Consider the following 14,179-nt stretch of genomic DNA (forward strand, 5'->3'; position numbering starts at 1 on the left):
TGTGTGTGTGTGTGTGTGTGTGTTTTTATATACTACTGAGGACCAAATGTCCCCACAATAATAGTAAAATCTAACAGTTTCAGCCTTGTGGAGGCATTTGGATGGTCCCCACAAGGAAAGTGCTGTTTGTTTTGTGTAACAAAAATTAAAAAGAAAAAGAAAAGAGCCAAAAAGTCTCCTTTTCATTACTGAGGTTAAGGTTAGGTTTAGGTGCAGGCACAGTATTAATTTACTGTAATAATAATTGTCAGTTGAAGGTCCTCACAAGGATAGTGAGACAAACGTGTGTGTGTGTGTGTGTGTGTGTGTGTGTGTGTGTGTGTGTGTGTGTGTGTGTGTGTTAAAATACTACTGAGGACCAAATGTCCCCACAATAATGGTAAAATCTAACAGTTTCAGCCTTGTGGGGACATTTGGATGGTCCCCACAAGGAAAGTGCTGTTGTTGTTTGTTTGTTTTTCACAAAAATTAAAAAGAAAAGAGCCAAAAAGTTTCCTTTTCATTACTGAGGTTAAGGTTAGGTTTAGGTGCAGGCACAGCATGAATTTACTGTAATAATTGTCAGTTGAAGGTCCTCACAAGGATAGTGAGACAAACGTGTGTGTGTGTTTATATACTACTGAGGACCAAATGTCCCCACAATAATAGTAAAATCTAACAGTTTCAGCCTTGTGGAGACATTTGGATGGTCCCCACAAGGAAAAAGCTGTTGTTGTTTGTTTGTTTTTGGGTTTTTTTTCTCAAAAATTAAAAAGAAAAGAGCCAAAAAGTTTCCTTTTCATTACTGAGGTTAAGGTTAGGTTTGGGTGCAGGCACAGTATTAATTTACTGTAATAATTGTCAGTTGAAGGTCCTCACAAGGATAGTGAGACAAACGTGTGTGTGTGTGTGTGTGTGTGTGTGTGTGTGTGTGTGTGTGTGTGTGTGTGTGTGTGTTAAAATACTACTGAGGACCAAATGTCCCCACAATAATGGTAAAATCTAACAGTTTCAGCCTTGTGGGGACATTTGGATGGTCCCCACAAGGAAAGTGATGTTTGTTTGTTTTGTGTAACAAAAATTAAAAAGAAAAGAGCCAAAAAGTTTCCTTTTCATTACTGAGGTTAAGGTTAGGTTTAGGTGCAGGCACAGTATTAATTTACTGTAATAATTGTCAGTTGAAGGTCCTCACAAGGATAGTGAGACAAACGTGTGTGTGTGTGTGTGTGTGTGTGTGTGTTAAAATACTACTGAGGACCAAATGTCCCCACAATAATGGTAAAATCTAACTGTTTCAGCCTTGTGGGGACATTTGGATGGTCCCCACAAGGAAAGTGCTGTTGTTGTTTTTTTTTTTTTCACAAAAATTAAAAAGAAAAGAGCCAAAAAGTTTCGTTTTCATTACTGAGGTTAAGGTTAGGTTTAGGTGCAGGCACAGCATGAATTTACTGTAATAATTGTCAGTTGAAGGTCCTCACAAGGATAGTGAGACAAACGTGTGTGTGTGTGTGTGTGTGTGTGTGTGTGTGTGTGTGTGTGTGTGTGTTAAAATACTACTGAGGACCAAATGTCCCCACAATAATGGTAAAATCTAACAGTTTCAGCCTTGTGGGGACATTTGGATGGTCCCCACAAGGAAAGTGATGTTTGTTTGTTTTGTGTAACAAAAATTAAAAAGAAAAGAGCCAAAAAGTTTCCTTTTCATTACTGAGGTTAAGGTTAGGTTTAGGTGCAGGCACAGCATGAATTTACTGTAATAATTGTCAGTTGAAGGTCCTCACAAGGATAGTGAGACAAACGTGTGTGTGTGTGTGTGTGTGTGTGTGTGTGTGTGTGTGTGTGTGTGTGTGTTTATATACTACTGAGGACCAAATGTCCCCACAATAATAGTAAAATCTAACAGTTTCAGCCTTGTGGAGGCATTTGGATGGTCCCCACAAGGAAAGTGCTGTTTGTTTTGTGTAACAAAAATTAAAAAGAAAAAGAAAAGAGCCAAAAAGTCTCCTTTTCATTACTGAGGTTAAGGTTAGGTTTAGGTGCAGGCACAGTATTAATTTACTGTAATAATAATTGTCAGTTGAAGGTCCTCACAAGGATAGTGAGACAAACGTGTGTGTGTGTTTATATACTACTAAGGACCAAATGTCCCCACAATAACAGTAAAATCTAACAGTTTCAGCCTTGTGGGTACATTTGGATGGTCCCCACAAGGAAATTACTATTTGTTTGTTTGTTTGTTTGTTTTTTGTTTTTTACAAACATTAAAAAGAAAAGAGACAAAAAGTCTCCTTTTCATTACTGAGGTTAGGGTTAGGTTTAGGTGCAGGCACAGTATTAATTTACTGTAATAATAATTGTCAGTTGAAGGTCCTCACAAGGATAGTAAGACAAACGTGTGTGTGTGTGTGTGTGTGTGTGTGTGTTTGTGTGTGTGTGTGTGTGTGTTTATATACTACTGAGGACCAAATGTTCCCACAATAATAGTAAAATCTAACAGTTTCAGCCTTGTGGGGACATTTGGATGGTCCCCAAAAGGAAAGTGCTGTTTGTTTGTTTTTTTGTAACAAAAATTAAAAAGAAAAAGAAAAGAGCCAAAAAGTTTCCTTTTCATTACTGAGGTTAAGGTTAGGGTTAGGTTTAGGTGCAGGCACAGCATGAATTAACTGTAATAATAATTGTCAATTGAAGGTCCTCACAAGGATAGTGAGACAAATGTGTGTGTGTTTATATACCTCTAAGGACCAAATGTCCCCACAATAATAGTAAAATCTAACAGTTTCAGCCTTGTGGAGACATTTGGATGGTCCCCACAAGGAAAAAGCTGTTGTTGTTTGTTTGTTTTTGGGTTTTTTTTCTCAAAAATTAAAAAGAAAAGAGCCAAAAAGTTTCCTTTTCATTACTGAGGTTAAGGTTAGGTTTGGGTGCAGGCACAGTATTAATTTACTGTAATAATTGTCAGTTGAAGGTCCTCACAAGGATAGTGAGACAAACGTGTGTGTGTGTGTGTGTGTGTGTGTGTGTGTGTGTGTGTGTGTGTGTGTGTGTGTGTGTGTGTGTTAAAATACTACTGAGGACCAAATGTCCCCACAATAATGGTAAAATCTAACAGTTTCAGCCTTGTGGGGACATTTGGATGGTCCCCACAAGGAAAGTGATGTTTGTTTGTTTTGTGTAACAAAAATTAAAAAGAAAAGAGCCAAAAAGTTTCCTTTTCATTACTGAGGTTAAGGTTAGGTTTAGGTGCAGGCACAGTATTAATTTACTGTAATAATTGTCAGTTGAAGGTCCTCACAAGGATAGTGAGACAAACGTGTGTGTGTGTGTGTGTGTGTGTGTGTGTTAAAATACTACTGAGGACCAAATGTCCCCACAATAATGGTAAAATCTAACTGTTTCAGCCTTGTGGGGACATTTGGATGGTCCCCACAAGGAAAGTGCTGTTGTTGTTTTTTTTTTTTTCACAAAAATTAAAAAGAAAAGAGCCAAAAAGTTTCGTTTTCATTACTGAGGTTAAGGTTAGGTTTAGGTGCAGGCACAGCATGAATTTACTGTAATAATTGTCAGTTGAAGGTCCTCACAAGGATAGTGAGACAAACGTGTGTGTGTGTGTGTGTGTGTGTGTGTGTGTGTGTGTGTGTGTGTGTGTTAAAATACTACTGAGGACCAAATGTCCCCACAATAATGGTAAAATCTAACAGTTTCAGCCTTGTGGGGACATTTGGATGGTCCCCACAAGGAAAGTGATGTTTGTTTGTTTTGTGTAACAAAAATTAAAAAGAAAAGAGCCAAAAAGTTTCCTTTTCATTACTGAGGTTAAGGTTAGGTTTAGGTGCAGGCACAGCATGAATTTACTGTAATAATTGTCAGTTGAAGGTCCTCACAAGGATAGTGAGACAAACGTGTGTGTGTGTGTGTGTGTGTGTGTGTGTGTGTGTGTGTGTGTGTGTGTGTTTATATACTACTGAGGACCAAATGTCCCCACAATAATAGTAAAATCTAACAGTTTCAGCCTTGTGGAGGCATTTGGATGGTCCCCACAAGGAAAGTGCTGTTTGTTTTGTGTAACAAAAATTAAAAAGAAAAAGAAAAGAGCCAAAAAGTCTCCTTTTCATTACTGAGGTTAAGGTTAGGTTTAGGTGCAGGCACAGTATTAATTTACTGTAATAATAATTGTCAGTTGAAGGTCCTCACAAGGATAGTGAGACAAACGTGTGTGTGTGTTTATATACTACTAAGGACCAAATGTCCCCACAATAACAGTAAAATCTAACAGTTTCAGCCTTGTGGGTACATTTGGATGGTCCCCACAAGGAAATTACTATTTGTTTGTTTGTTTGTTTGTTTTTTGTTTTTTACAAACATTAAAAAGAAAAGAGACAAAAAGTCTCCTTTTCATTACTGAGGTTAGGGTTAGGTTTAGGTGCAGGCACAGTATTAATTTACTGTAATAATAATTGTCAGTTGAAGGTCCTCACAAGGATAGTAAGACAAACGTGTGTGTGTGTGTGTGTGTGTGTGTGTGTTTGTGTGTGTGTGTGTGTGTGTTTATATACTACTGAGGACCAAATGTTCCCACAATAATAGTAAAATCTAACAGTTTCAGCCTTGTGGGGACATTTGGATGGTCCCCAAAAGGAAAGTGCTGTTTGTTTGTTTTTTTGTAACAAAAATTAAAAAGAAAAAGAAAAGAGCCAAAAAGTTTCCTTTTCATTACTGAGGTTAAGGTTAGGGTTAGGTTTAGGTGCAGGCACAGCATGAATTAACTGTAATAATAATTGTCAATTGAAGGTCCTCACAAGGATAGTGAGACAAATGTGTGTGTGTTTATATACCTCTAAGGACCAAATGTCCCCACAATAATAGTAAAATCTAACAGTTTCAGCCTTGTGGAGACATTTGGATGGTCCCCACGAGGATATTGCAATTGTTGTGTTTTGTTTTTTGAAACAAAAATTAAAAAGAAAAAGAAAAGAGCCAAAAAGTCTCCTTTTCATTACTGAGGTTAAAGTGCATATCACAGGTAAATTCAGGAGCAAGATCAATTTAATTCTCCTATTTTATATTAAACTTTGGTCAAATATCTGTCACATTTTGTATTTTGTGCAATTTTTTTACCTTGCGCAATACCAAAAAAATTCAGTTGAAATCAAGCCATTTGAGGCGAATTCGTCCGCCTCTGAAAAAACTTGCCATTTGGATTTCCCGGCAAACATTGATTTTCGTGACGTCACGTGCGAGACGCCTCCTTCTGAATCCTACGTCAGTGCTGGTTTGTTTATGAGAAAACAACCGTATTATTTACATCCCCGGTGTTGTCTCCGTCATCTTCACTACTTGAATCATCATCAAATCCAAACAGATGAAGCCCCAATTGTGACATCTCATTATATTCTTCATCCAAAGGTGAAGTAACATTGCGCTCAGGTGACAATTCCATATTTCAGTGCAAAATCACTAGCTGCTAAACTTGGTCTACACAGACTGTGCACTGAAACCGTGCAAGCTCTCACAGTCTGTTGGCGGTTCCGCAAGTGACGTCACGAATCTGGCTCCAGACTCCCTTGGGATTTTTCCAGACGCGTTTTGTTATTTTATTTTTTTTCTGCTGTAGACAGATGGCCTTGTGCAAAATTACCCTTTTGGATGAGTGTGTAAAGGGACATACTTTCATATTTAAAAAAAATGAAATTGGTCCAGGATATGCACTTTAAGGTTTGGGTTAGGTTTAGGTGCAGGCACAGTATTAATTAACTAATAATAATTGTCAATTGAAGGTCCTCACAAGGATAATGAGACAAACGTGTGTGTGTGTGTGTGTGTGTGTGTGTGTGTGTGTGTGTGTGTGTGTGTGTGTGTGTGTTTATATACTACTGAGGACCAAATGTCCCCACAAGGATAGAAAAATCTAACAATTTCAGCCTTGTGGGGACATTTGGATGGTCCCCACAAGGAAATTGCTGTTTGTTTGATTTTTGTAACAAAAATTAAAAAGAAAAAGAAGAGAGTCAAAAAGTCTCCTTTTCATTATTGTGGTTAAGGTTAGGGTTAGGTTTAGGTGCAGGTACAGTATTAATTTACTGTAATAATAATTGTCAATTGAAGGTCCTCATAAGGATAGTGAGACAAACGTGTGTGTGTGTGTGTGTGTGTGTGTTTATATCTACTACTGAGGAATTTTGACCTTGTGGGGACATTTGGATGGTCCCCACAAGAAAGTGTTGTTGTTGTTTGTAACAAAAATTAAGATAAAAAAGAAATAAAAGAGCCAACAAGTGTACTTTTCATGAAAGTTAATGATGTCAGTGGAAGGTCCAAAGAAGAAAAAGCCTTCATTTGTCACATGCACACTCAAGCACAGTGAAATTCATCCTCTGCATTTAACCCATCTGAAGCAGTGAACACGCATGCACCCACACAAGTGAGCAATGAGCACACACACATACTCAGAGCAGTGGGCAGGTATACTACAGCGCCCAGGGAACAGTTGGGGGTTCGGTGCCTTGCTTAAGGACACTTCAGCCCAAGGCCACCCCATGTCAACCTAACCACATGTCTTTGAACTGTGGGGGAAACCGGAGCACCCGGAGGAAACCCACACAGACATGGGGAGAACATACAAACTCCACACAGAAAGGCCTCCCATCCAGAACCTTCTTGCTTTGAGGCGACAGTGCTAATCACTACACCACCATGCCGCCAGGGGAGGATAATAAGACAGGAAGGATAGTAAGACAGTGGGGGGATGAGAGAGAGACAGAGAGAGAGAGATTGTGATATAAACTAATGATGTCACTTATACAACTATGTTACCCAAATTATAGATAAAAAATATTCATGCAAACATTTTCATTTTCAAGCATTACAAGAGTTTCTAATACAACCCCGATTCCAAAAAAGTTGGGACAAAGTACAAATTGTAAATAAAAACGGAATGCAATAATTTACAAATCTCAAAAACTGATATTGTATTCACAGTAGAACATAGACAACATATCAAATGTCGAAAGTGAGACATTTTGAAATTTCATGCCAAATATTGGCTCATTTGAAATTTCATGACAGCAACACATCTCAAAAAAGTTGGGACAGGGGCAATAAGAGGCTGGAAAAGTTAAAGGTACAAAAAAGGAACAGCTGGAGGACCAAATTGCAACTCATTAGGTCATTTGGCAATAGGTCATTAACATGACGGTATAAAAAGAGCATCTTGGAGTGGCAGCGGCTCTCAGAAGTAAAGATGGGAAGAGGATCACCAATCCCCCTAATTCTGCGCCGACAAATAGTGGAGCAATATCAGAAAGGAGTTTGACAGTGTAAAATTGCAAAGAGTTTGAACATATCATCATCTACAGTGCATAATATCATCAAAAGATTCAGAGAATCTGGAAGAATCTCTGTGCATAAGGGTCAAGGCCGGAAAACCATACTGGGTGCCCGTGAGCTTCGGGCCCTTAGACGGCACTGCATCACATACAGGCATGCTTCTGTATTGGAAATCACAAAATGGGCTCAGGAATATTTCCAGAGAACATTATCTGTGATCACAATTCACCGTGCCATCTGCCGTTGCCAGCTAAAACTCTATAGTTCAAAGAAGAAGCTGTATCTAAACATGATCCAGAAGCACAGACGTCTTCTCTGGGCCAAGGCTCATTTAAAATGGACTGTGGCAAAGTGGAAAACTGTTCTGTGGTCAGACGAATCAAAATTTGAAGTTCTTTATGGAAATCAGGGACGCCGTGTCATTCGGACTAAAGAGGAGAAGGACGACCCAAGTTGTTATCAGCGCTCAGTTCAGAAGCCTGCATCTCTGATGGTATGGGGTTGCATTAGTGCGTGTGGCATGGGCAGCTTACACATCTGGAAAGACACCATCAATGCTGAAAGGTATATCCAGGTTCTAGAGCAACATATGCTCCCATCCAGACGACGTCTCTTTCAGGGAAGACCTTGCATTTTCCAACATGACAATGCCAAACCACATACTGCATCAATTACAGCATCATGGCTGCATAGAAGAAGGGTCCGGGTACTGAACTGGCCAGCCTGCAGTCCAGATCTTTCACCCATAGAAAACATCTGGCGCATCATAAAATGAAAGATACGACAAAAAAGACCTAAGACAGTTGAGCAACTAGAATCCTACATTAGACAAGAATGGATTAACATTCCTATCCCTAAACTTGAGCAACTTGTCTCCTCAGTCCCCAGACGTTTACAGACTGTTGTAAAGAGAAAAGGGGATGTCTCACAGTGGTAAACATGGCCTTGTCCCAACTTTTTTGAGATGTGTTGTTGTCATGAAATTTAAAATCACCTAATTTTTCTCTTTAAATGATACATTTTCTCAGTTTAAACATTTGATGTCATCTATGTTCTATTCTGACTAAAATATGGAATTTTGAAACTTCCACATCATTGCATTCCATTTTTATTTACAATTTGTACTTTGTCCCAACTTTTTTGGAATCGGGGTTGTATATTGCTTGGAAGCAAGAGGTGGATGACCTCTATTTTGAACAAAAGATTCAGTTCCTTCATTCCTATATTGCAAAATGTGCTTTGTTTCTGTTTGACTTTTAGAAATGGCAGTGTCATTTGGTGTGTGATATATATATATATATATATATATCTTCCCAAACTATATCATAATGACATATGTAGCTAGTTAACATTACTAACTTGGCAAAACATTACTAGAAGAAACCTTTATTTGTCACATGCACACTTCAATTCATCCTCTGCATTTAACCCATCTGAAGCAGTAAACATATGCGCGCGTGCACACACACGCGCGCACACACAGACAGACAGACAGGTACCTTGCTCAAGGGCACCTCAGCCCAAGGCCACCCCACGTCAACCTAACTGCATGTCTTTGGACTGTGGGGGAAACCAGAGCACCCAGAGGAAACCCACACAGACAGACAGAACATGCAAACTCCACACAGAAAGGCCCTCGCCAGCTGCTGGGTTCAAACCCAGAACCTTCTTGCTGTGAGGCGACCGTGCTAACCACTACACCACCATGCCACCCACTAAGCACTACTACTAAGTTAACTTGGCACATACAAATATTGTTTTTTTTTTATTTCTTTGATTAAAAGTTATGTCTAATCCCCTGCACAGTATGTTTCCTGATGAATGTATTGCAATGTAAATGGATGTATCATTGAAAAATTGGACAAAGCTCAATAAAGTTTAATTTAAAAAGCAAATATTGGCTTTGGAGATGAAATCGGATGGAGAATGTGTTATTAAATTGCAAGGACACTTTCTTTGGTTTTCCATTGGACAGTGCAAGTTAGCAAGAAATCATACATTGCTTACATACCAAATTTAAATTCTCATTTAGTATAATTTTGGCATTTGTCAACACTGATCTGATGAATTGTCCCAAATGGTGGCCATGAGTTCTGAGGTTCTCCTTCATGTCTGCACTCTGGTGACATCATCAAGGTACGATCCTTTTGACTGCTCAAAAGCCTAATCGAAGATTTAGGATAGTCCAGAAGACTTCATCATGTTCTTAGATGTTGCCTGTTTTTAGTGAGGTGTGTTCACAGTGGCTTTCTATTCATCAATGTACTGGTTGAGAATTACAAATTCAGTGTCACTGCGCATTCAGACACATGAGTGTATGCTTTTTACAAATTTCAAGTGGTAAATAGTTAGAAAACATTATTTCCAATGAGTTAACCAATAAAACCGCAAACTTCACTTTCCATTCATAGATGAATGAAGTTCATAATTATTTACTTAACCCCCTCACCAAGACATTAACTGTACAGAAAGATCACACTGACAATTTGAAATGATGGTGAAAGAAGATGACTGCATGCAGTAGTTACATGTATAATCATGTGTAAGTAGGCTATAAGCATTCAATAGGTAATTATCTCAGTGGAGTAATTCATCACAGTTGATTTATTTTGCTTGGTTTCTTTCACATAAATTGTAAGCCTAATGCTCCTTAGTGACAGTTGCAGGATTGTTGGACTTTTTATGGTGATCTTTACAGTGATGATCATTACTGTGATCAGTTCTTGCTAATAAACACAAAGGGGTTTTGTGTAAAAGAACGCTGCCGAGTTTATTTTAATCATGGGCATGTGCGACATTTGATACGTGTGCAAATCATGATTGGATTTTACACAAGTTTGTTTAGAAGCACACTTATTACTATAATTACATGATTATGGCAGTTGCTACATTAGTCATTAATTAAAGTACATTATTCATATAAACTGCATACAACTTTCTTACATTAGACAAAAGCTATTATAAGTAAACAAGAACACTTGGATTTTAGCCTAATAATTAGGCTACTAGCACATGATATTAATCCAGTATTTTTCAATGTACAAACCCCATTTCCAGAAAAGTTTCGATATTTTCCGAAACACAAGAAAACCAAAAATCTGTGATGTGTTAAATCACATGAACCTTTATTTAACTGATAAAAGTACAAATAAACGATTTTCAGGAGTTTTACTGACCAATTTAGTTGTATTTCATAAATATAAACGAAGTTAGAACTTGATGCCTGCAACACACTCAAAAAAAAATGTTGGGACAGAGGCAAAATAAGACTGAAAAGTTTATAAATATTCAAGTAACACCATTTTGGAAGATTCCACAATAAATAGGTTAATTGGTAACAGGTTAGGGTATCATGATTGGGTAGGAGCATGAACCAAATGCTCAAGCTCTGCAAGCAAGGATGGGTTGTTGCTCATTGCTTTGTGTCAAAATTCGTGAGATAATTGTTAATCAATTCAAAAAGAACATTTCTCAATGCAAGATTGCAGAGAATTTAAGTCTTTCAAAATCTACAGTACATAATATTGTGAAAAAAAATTCAGAGAATTCGAAGACAGCTCCATGTGTAAAAGGCAAGGTCGGAAACCACCATTGAATGTGCGTGACCTTTGAGCCCTCAGGCGGCACTGCCTGAGAAACCATCATGCTAATGTGACAAATATAGTCACATGGGTTCGGGAGTACTTTGAAAAACTGTTGTCAATTCAGACAGTCCGACTCTGCATCCAGACATGCAACCTGAAACTGTATTACACAAGGAGGAAGCCATTCATCAATTCTATGCAGAGACGCCACTGATTTCTCTGGGCCCAAACTCATCTCAGATCAGGATTCCCACTCTTTTTCACTGACAAAATTTCAAAACTTTTCCATGACTTTTTCATGACCTGAAGTGAATTTTCCAGGACTTAATGGCACCCTCTATGTTTAGAATTTAGCATACTTTTAGGCCTAAATAGGAAATGTTAACCCTTTCAACTCACCTTATGGTATGGTTTTATATTTTTTAAACATTCAAAATACTGTCAATGCATTTACTGTAGTGGTTATTAAACAAAAGACCTCACTGTGCATGTGAATAACTGTATTTAAATCCACTTATGGCAAACAACAGATTAACAGACACATGCAACTGATGTACGCACATAAGCACTTTATTAACTTAGGTCCCAGCTGCTACCACCAGTGTTCATACTGTATATAACAACAATTCCCAGAGCCAACACCTAGACTGTAGCCCAAAGCTAAGGGTTGTACTCACAATACCTATGCATGTAACACATTACATTAAAACATAATGCAAAAAACACTGCAGTGAAACATCCCTCCGTTCCGTTCATACTCTGTGAAGGTGAGAAATAATATGAAATGTTAACCTACGTGGACTACTTGTCCATTTGTTCACAACATATTCCCTCAGCAATCAAATAAATTCCGTAACAATTGTAACAATCAAAATAATCATCAGGACTACTCTTCCATTTTTTCTTTTTGCACTCAATGTCCTTGTCCAAAGCTAATAAGCTTGCTCTCTTTTCTTTGGCAGAGTGCTGCAGGCTGTTTGACTGAACAACAAATCCTATATTGCGTGTTGCTTCAGCCTTCATAGCCAATTCATCAGCTGACTTCTCAAGCTGTTGAATGTCAGACTCAAGACGCATTTTTTTTGCCTCAGTTCTTTGAGTTCATCTGCTAGGCTCTTCTTCTTGGAGGCTTTTGTTTTGCTTTCGTTTTCCTTCCTCTGGTCATCAAGGTATGCGAGATACCTTTGTCTGGCACGTGACGCAGACATTTGAAGCTCTTTGGTGATGATAATTTTCTCAAGGCCACCTGCTGCCCTAATGCTATCGGCAATCACACGCTGTGCAATGACTGATTCTGCCTTCATATTCTCCACCATGACTTGCTTATTCACAGAAAACCCTCGTTCTACACTGGCTTATCCGTGGGACATGACCAAGAGAATTTGGATCACATGCCAAAGACTTTTCCATGCAGACTTGGAAGCAATGTTCTCATAGAGTAGAGTGTCAACACAGTCAGACATAGGGTCAAAATCAGCAAAAGCTGATGATGCTGCAGCAACATCAAGGAACTCTCTAAAATCCTGCAGCACTTTGTCACAAATTGAAATATCCACTTGGTTAGCGGCAGCCAAACAGGGCAATAGAGGCAAGACAGGTAAAGTAAACAAAGAGATAAAGCGAGGGTCAGAAATACAAGAGGCAGGCAGAGAATGAAAGGCTTGGTATGGACTGGAGAAACACAGAACAATACTTCGCAGTGAAGGTGTGTGAGTGAGAGGCTTAAGTAGCGTGACTGATGAGTAATGAATGAATGACAGCTGACATCAATAAGCCAGTGACAGGGGGTGCTGTGCTTTCTGGGAGTTGTAGTTCTGAGTGTCCATGTATGTAGTCTGGCTAGTGCTGTCGTTCTCAATGGCTTTACTGACAGCTCCCTCTGGGAGCTAAATTCTTTTCGGGGCGGCCTCTTCCTCTCAGTGCAGGTTTGTCAGGATGTTGAGCATGAAATTCCTATTTGAGCAAAGGGTCCAGAATATCCTTAGCTTCTACCCAGCTTTGTTCCTCAGGTCCATAGCCCTCCCAGTCTACCAGGTATTTAACTTGACCTTTTCTGCATCTGGAATCAAGTATTCTGTTCACCTGGTAGATGGGCTCATCTTCTAGGTTGAGTGCTGGGTGTTCTTGGACTGGGGTGTTCTTGGCAAGAGGGCCTGGAATAGCAGGTTTCAAACAGGAGACATGGAATGTGGGGGATACTCTGCTATGAGTGGGAAGTTCTAATCTGTACGAGATCTTGTTGATGCCCCAAAGAACCTTGAATGGTCCAATGTAATGTGGCTGAAGTTTTCGGCAGGTGTTGGGTTCTCTGAGGTTCCTTGTGGTTACCCATACCCTGTCGCTGGGGGAGAAATCTGGATTGTTACCTCTGTGTTTGTCTGCATACTCTTTATACTTAGCGTTAATGGTTTCTATACATTGCATACCTCCTTCCATATTGCTTGGCTGCGAGAAAACCAGTCCTCCACTGTTTGTACTTGAGTTGGTGAGTCATCCTAGGGGAACAGGGGTGGCTGGTAGCTGAGCATGCTCTAAAAAGGTGTTAGTTGAGTCGCGGAGTGTTTGAGTGAATTTTGTGCATACTTGGCCCACGGGAGCAATTGGGCCCAGTCCCTCTGGTTTCACATACAGAAGATTCTCAGAAAACACCCGATTTCTTGGTTGGCCCATTCCACTTGACCATTGGATTGTGGGTGATAACCAGATGTGAGACTTACTGACACATCTAATCATTCCATAAAGCAAAACCAAAAACATCAGATAAACTGGGGACCCCAGTCGCTGACTATGTCCTCAGAGGTGCCATAGTACCTGAATACCTGTTGGAAAAGCAGTTCAGCTGTTTGGAATGCCATGGGGATGCCAGGCAATGGGATGAGTTTCAGTGACTTGGAGAATCTGTCAATGGTTACCATGATGGTGGTGTTGCCTTGGGAGGGGGGGAAGGTCTGTAATGAAGTCAATGGCTAGGTGGGACCAGGGTCTTTGAGGTATTGGGAGGGGACACAGTTTGCCAGCAGGAGGGGTTCTTGGGACCTTTGCTTGGGCACACTCAGAACAGGAGGTGATGAACTGGTTAATTTCTGTGAGCATGTTTTCCCACCAGTACTTATTCTTAAGCATCTGATGTGTTCGTTGGCTGCCAGGATGTCCCATGGCAGGAGATGTGTGGACCTAAGTGATGAGTCGACCTTGGAGATGTTTTGGAATGTAAAGGAGGCCTGGCGGAAGGTTAATGGGGCTTGTCTGTGGTTGGGAGTTCTTTATTTCTTGGTCCAGGTCCCAAGTAATGG

This window comes from Neoarius graeffei, chromosome 2 (assembly GCF_027579695.1).
Source record: "Neoarius graeffei isolate fNeoGra1 chromosome 2, fNeoGra1.pri, whole genome shotgun sequence".
NCBI lineage: Eukaryota > Metazoa > Chordata > Actinopteri > Siluriformes > Ariidae > Neoarius > Neoarius graeffei.